General features: G+C 40.0%; 1 protein-coding gene across 5 annotated transcripts in view; it reads left to right on the top strand.

Annotated features, from left to right (window-relative positions):
• Sntg2 (syntrophin gamma 2) overlaps window positions 1-7,006 on the top strand; it is a 199,965-nt gene that overhangs the window by 86,831 nt on the left and 106,128 nt on the right. The gene's annotated exons all lie outside the window — the stretch shown is intronic.

The following is a 7,006-nucleotide window of genomic DNA, read 5'->3' as shown; positions in this document are numbered from 1 at the left end:
GAGAGAGAGAGAGAGAGAGAGAGAGAGAGAGAGAGAGAGAGAGAGAGCTACAGTGCAGCCATTCAAAGAACCTGGTGCCATGGAGCCTGTGTAATAAGGGTCTAAATTGCCCATGAAAGAAAGAGCAAATATGGAGATTGCATTAAAACTATATCTTGAAAAACAAGATGAAGGAGGAGAGGAGTGGGGTGCTGGCAGAACATGCATAGGGGCTGAGCTGGCATGAGATATGAAACCAGAGCAAGAAGGGAAAGCAGAGAATTTGAAACAAGTGGCAGGCTTGAGGCAAGAAGAGACCCCAAAAGGGTCCCTTTCAGGTCTCATTCTGTGTCGTGGTGAAACTCAAATAGGCTCTTAATTAGTTAGCATTCCCTAATGAGCATGCTGCCATTCATCCTTCCACTCATGAGTGCCTGCTCAGTAAGTCAACACTATTCCTAGGGGAGGCAAAGCCCCTCTCCCCTTGCCCAGAGCTGAAGTCCCACGAAACCAGATGGAGTGTTTGCAGTGATTTGTGCCCAGATGAAGACCTGCTGAGCGCAAGCAGCCCATTGGTTTATGAAAATCCTCACACAGGGCATATTTATTGCTGTTTCCTGCATGCCAGGCTAGAGGGAGATTCACAAATGGGCAGACATGCTTCTTAGTCTCTAGAGATGTGCAGTTGGGGCTTATGATCGACTGGGGAAAACATGCTCATTCCTAGCTTTCCAGACTTGGTGATAAATACTGCTGTTTGTCTTCTGCAAAGTATGATTTTTTTAATGATAAGAAAACATAATCAAAGGAAAGACTATATACTTTTTAACTCTAGTAGTATGTAAATAAAATCAGAAACATTTATTTATATAGATTCTAAAAATGTTTTATACCAAGATTTATTTGATACTAATATACTTTTATCAAATTTTATGTGTACATTGGTTTGTAATACAAAATAAATTATCAGAGTTCCATTAATGATATATGTACACTTAATTTGTCAGTATCATAAGCTTCCTAGAGATTTCCCATTTGTAAAATACCTCATACATTGCACAGTTTTGCTCTCTCAATCCTACAATAAATTCTGGTTTCAGTGCTTAAAGAAAAATTATCAGTTATGCTCAAAGTAAAGAATCTTTCTAACATAAATATATTCTAAAGGTGACATATCTGCAAGGTGGATCTTAGACTGCTGGTTTGGAAAAAAATGTGAATTGGAAGTTGATGAAAATGTTTAAACATATAAACATATGATTTAACAGGTAGTTTCTCTTTGTAGCTCACCTGTATGCTTCTGTATAGTGCTTTGTAGCATTAGAGTAGCTAGTTATTGGAGACAGCAACTTGTCCATATACTTATTGGACAGATTCTGAGATGTACGCTCACTTAGAGAAGGAAAATGGATGGTTCTCATCATTCAGTTTTGGGTCCATTTCAGTGCATTGCACTACATTGTCATAGTTACATAGTTTACTTATCCACTAAAAATAAATTTTAAAGATTGATAGTAAAGTGAATAGCCATTTCTCTGAAGAAGTGAGAAGAAAATAAATAATAAAAGCAAAAGCAGAAGTTATTGAAATGGAACACAAGAGATAATGAGAACATTAGAAAAGAAAGTGTGTGCACGGGGGCTGTCAATCATGCAGCCATGTTTCTTACCAGTCCTCCAGCTGCAATCAAGATAAGTGGCTACTTTAAATATCTTACAGCTGCTCAGAGAGACTTGGATCTAGACACAGATGCTTCAAGACAGTTACTAACACTGAAGAGATTTCATTCCAGTCACAAATGTTATGGATGATACATAGTTCACAGCTTTGCTTCAGGAGACTGCTTAAGTCATGGCTACTTTAAATACTCTGCCAGGGCTACTTGATTTATCCACAACAGTTTCAGAAGACTCTGAGCCAGCACACACACACACACACACACACACACACACACACACACACCACCCAGTCTGGAGGGGAAGAACCCCTCCATAACTCATGGTTGAGAATGGGCATATGTACTTGGTTATATAAGCAGTCATCCTCTCACTTCTGATGGTAGCAGTCCAACAGACCCCCCCACTGTGCACACACACACCCATTTCTATATCCTAGCCCCAAGCCAAGCTGAGGTGGTGACATGAAGAACAGACAGTTGTTCAAGCATCCAGCACAGACATTCCAGTAGCTGCTAGACAGTGGGTGAAGAGTCACAGGGTGGTTAGGAACAGAATTCAGAGAGCTGAGGTTTACAGTTTGGAGCACTGAGACCATAAACACTACAAAAGTGCTGAGAAGAAAAGAGAACGTGGAAAGCTGATCTTACAGAAGGCCAACAGCTATAGAAGGCCAAGGCCACAGAGAGCTGCAGGCCCCAACACTGCAAGAACTCTAGAAAACACTGAGACCTACTTCTTCTGGCTGCCAAGGAGTTGTAACCCTGAGTGTGGAGGACCCCGACAGTCTGAGCTCAGACTTGGATGAGTTTCATTTTGTGTATCTGTGATTTCAACCTAAACGAAAAGAAAAAGACTCCTCAATTGAGAGTTCACACTGCCGCTGTTACTCCAAGCATTGTGCTGCTAACCGATGATTCATTTGATGCTACTAGAGACACCATAAGAGAAGACACATATATGTATGTTCACCTATGTGCAAACGTGTGCTATATGTGTATATGTGTACATGTGTGTATGCATGTGATGTCTGTAGCAGAGGACCTGTGCTTGAAACTCCTGGGAGAAGCCAATAAACAAGGTTGACTCAAGAAGCCAACAATTGCAGCCAGTTATGAACTGCTATCCTATGTGATGGCCGTGTCAAAATATGCAAAGGAAAATAACCCATTCTTGAAAACTTGCCTCATCTTTGTTCAAATGACACAGAAAAGGACCTACTTCTTTTGAAAGTTGTAAAGAAAATATGAAATTGTTAAAAAATGTAAATCCAAATATAAAAGATACAAATGGGTCTGCAGTATGCCTGATAATGATGAATACTCCAAAGGATATCTTCTTAGAAAATTAAAATTCAGTTGTCTAAGCACATGGGGAGATGGCAATTGTGTGAAAATGAGAAGGTGGAAACCGCTTCAAAGTTTATAATTATTCATAGAAGACATTTGATTTTCCTGTGGCTAGAACCTGTTCATGTTTTACTTTATAATATGTTTAAATGCTGTAACTGAATCAAGGAGTAAAATGCACCTGATTGAAAGCAACAAACCCTGGTGGATGCTAAAATTGTATCTATTTTCCAATGCAAATAACTAATATTTCAGCATCACAGGAAACACGTTGGACTCTCAATGCCTGCAGCAGCTAACATGAAGTTGGTAGCTACTGAGACAAGGACTTAGTATGTGCCCTGTTAGTAGATTCCCCTTGAACACAGGCTAGAAACTAGTCTTGAAAAGGTGTAATTGTGGTTCTGTTATGAAATCATTCAAGGTAATTTAAAAAATACTCCTTACCATGTTTAAACAAAACCAGGAAATATTCAGAGTTGCAGAGATTCTTGCTATTTATTCACCTCAGCAATGGCATATCAAAAAAATCGTTTCCCTTGTCTGATTGGTGAGCCAATGAGTGTAGTGGGGTTACTTAAAAGGAGTGGCTCAAGGGACACTGCATCTATATCATGTAGGGCCCACCTCAGCATGGTAATGAATCATAACACATCCACACCTAACTTTCAGGCAGCTCCTCCAAAGACATTTTCTCTTCCCTCTGCTGCTTTCAAGAGAGTACTTGTGAGTGGTGTCCTTTTCTCAATTTGCCAGGCCTTTTATGTTTTCTGGAGCTTCCTTCATCTCCCAGGAGAGAAGGTTTCCCTTAAAGGAAATATCTACAAAACAGTGGGATGCATGGAAGTGTACCTGAAAGTCAGGTGGCATCAGTGAATCCAGAACTGATAACAGAAAAAGCAACAACAGCCAACCACACAGCATGGAGCAGTCAGGAGGAGTGAAAGGATTGGCTAGACTTCGTGGTGATTGGCCATATACAGCCAGGTGTGGCGGCACACACCATTGATCTGAGCACTCAGGAGGCAAAGGCAGGCGATTTCTGAGATCAAGGCCAGCCTGGTCAACAGAGTGAGTTCCAGGAGAGCCAGGGCTACACAGAGAAACTCCATCTTGAAAAACCAATAATAACAATAATAATAATAATAATAATAATAATAATAATAATAATAATAAATGGTTATATAGAATTAAATTTGAAAATTAGATTATGAAACATTCTAACTTATACATGTATATTGAAAAATATTGTTGAGAATGTAAAGTGAAGGGAGTCAGTAAAACAAACATCACACACAGTGAACAGATAGATTACAACACTCTGATCAACCTAACACTTCATCAAAATTAAAAATCTAGAGCATTAAATGAAAACTAGATTAGTTCTCCCTGTATTAAAAAAATGGATTTTCCTATTTGCTCAGAAGTCTAATGCTGTCTCCTTTCTCCCTGCCAACATATTTCAATCACAACACACTCACATCTGTGCATATATGCACACAAACACACGTATATGCACATAAACACACATACACACATACATACATATGCACACACAGACACAGACACATACATGCACACACGAATACACAATACTCCTGAATGATCACATGAATATCTTTAAAGACAGGATGAGTTTCAGATTAGGTTGAGAGCACTGGATTCCAGTATGCATTCCAGCCAACATCCATAGTTTGTACGTGTTGACCACAGCCTTGCAAATGGAGTATGTCTCCACTGTAGCTACAGGGAGATAGCCTTATGATTGAAGTTTGTGCTTGAGGAAAGAGTTTTGCAAAGTTATATGGTTTTGAGATGGGAAGTGGAGACATTAAATGTATATCTGGTTTTGGAAGCTGGAGCTTGGCAGTGAGTGTTGGAAAAGAGACGTTCACTAGGGTGAGGCACTGAAGGACTGCTCTTTCAGTATGCAAGTATTCAGAAACCTGCAAGGACAGCAGGGTTAGCCAGGCAGATAGATGTGAAGATGGGTAATGGAACACACAGAAAAGGACTGACAGGACAGGAGCAGGGAGGTAGGAGCAGCCAAGTAGAAGGTGACTGGAAGGTCAACTTACATGAGCTATAAAGGTTAGGAGTTCTGCTTTGCTAGACTGGATATAGTGAGGAAATCTGAGAGAGACAGGCAAGAGGAGGAGTTGAAGAACAAGCCAAATTTTAACTTTGCTGTAGATGGAAAAGGAGAAACGCCACAGATGTGCACACAACACACAGTTTCTCTGGCACAAGGTGCTTTGACATTGTGCTGCTGCTGGTCCACGTCGAAGAGCTCAGCACAGAACGAATGTGGTGGATAATGGAGTAAGTGTGGTACAGCTTTCAGAAGGCTGGGTGATTGACTTAGTCTGAGATGAAACAAAGGCAGAGCCTCCTCTGAGAGAGATAGGTTGGCTTAGAGTGAAGCCAGACTGTAAGGTGGCAAGTCTGCTGGTGGGAATACAGGGCACACAGTTCACCTAAGCACGGAATCAAGATCTCTATTTCATCAGATGAGTAAAAAAAAATGAGAGATGTCATCTTGGGAAAGTGGGAGGGGCTAGATTCTGAAGTGTCTGTATTTATGAGCCTAGACACTCACAGCCACAACTTCAGACCAAGATGAATCCAAGACGTTTCCTCTAGCTGGGTTACACAGCCTGAGTCACTCTAGGGTCTCAATTTGTGGGGCAGAGATCGAAGTTACTTAGAAAGACTATTATTTAATTTGGTGTAAATCAGCTTGGAAAGTGGGATCAGTGAGAGACTATACAGCCCGTTCCCAGTGAGCATGCCCTTCCTGCACTCCGATGTTCAGGGTGAAGAGGAGGTATGGATCTGTTAGCAGGCCTTTACATCCAGCTGAAGTCCAAGCTGCCCTGCTGCTCATTCTTCCATGTGGTTGCTAACTCTTGGTTTCTATGCCTAAAGAACACTGGCAACTGGAAAAGGGGAAATGCCAAATTAAGTCTAATTGACTGAGCTCTGCTGCCAAGATGTGATGTGTTTATAAGGAAGGAAGCTAGGGAGTTTTCCATGGAGGATCCATGCAGCTGTGTCTCTTGGAGTGATAGAATCTCCTCAACCTTGTAGAATATACTCTTGTTCTCCAAAAGCAGGGAATAGTATCATGGATGCCCTTCTGCCTCTTCTACAGGTATTGAATTCCGTGTTGCAGTGCTAGGGATAAGAGGTGGAAGACACTAAAAGTTTAGTTCTTTTAGTGGGTCAGACTGCGAGAGTTGCAGATTTAAATAAAACCTCATGATTGTACATACAAGCTGGTGTCCTGATGCTACAGTTAAACTTGAGTATCTAAAACTTAACTTTTATTTAGTTACACTTATATGAACAAAGCAATTCAAAATATATATGGAAAACAGGTAAATTAATTTTATAGAAAAGGTGTATACAAATGTTGTGTGTATTGTATTAGTGTATATTAGGAGATAGATAGATAGATAGATAGATAGATAGATAGATAGATAGACAGACAGACAGACAGACAGACAGATAGATAGATAGATAGATAGATAGATAGATAGATAGATATCATGTGTCTATGTCTGGAAATGTGTATATGTAAGTGTGTGTACTTATACACCATAATATCCATGTGGAATATTTGGAATACATGGAATATTTGAAGTAGTTTAAGCCACAAAGAAAGCTTAGCATAGATTTCCACAATCAAAAAAAAATAAACATTGTTTGTAAGGTTTTCACACTTCTATAATGTAAACTTTTAACCAAGTTGAAATGCATAAAAATATTTTAAACCATAAAAGAAGCATGAACAACATTGAAACATTTATGTCAGAACTTATGAGACATAGCTAAGCAATACCTCTGCATGGGTAGGAGCTTTAAACACATTCACAAAGGTTAAAAAAGAAAAGGGAGGAAGGAAGGAAGGAAGGAAGGAAGGAAGGAAGGAAGGAAGGAAGGAAGGAGGGGGAGGGAGGAAGGAAGGAAGGAAGGAAGGAAGGAAGGAAGGAAGGAAGG

Source organism: Grammomys surdaster, unplaced genomic scaffold (genome assembly GCF_004785775.1).
Source record: "Grammomys surdaster isolate TR1022 unplaced genomic scaffold, NIH_TR_1.0 188, whole genome shotgun sequence".
In the NCBI taxonomy this organism is placed as follows: domain Eukaryota; kingdom Metazoa; phylum Chordata; class Mammalia; order Rodentia; family Muridae; genus Grammomys; species Grammomys surdaster.
Note: the sequence above shows the minus strand (reverse complement) of the source record. Positions and strands in the feature narration are given on the sequence as shown.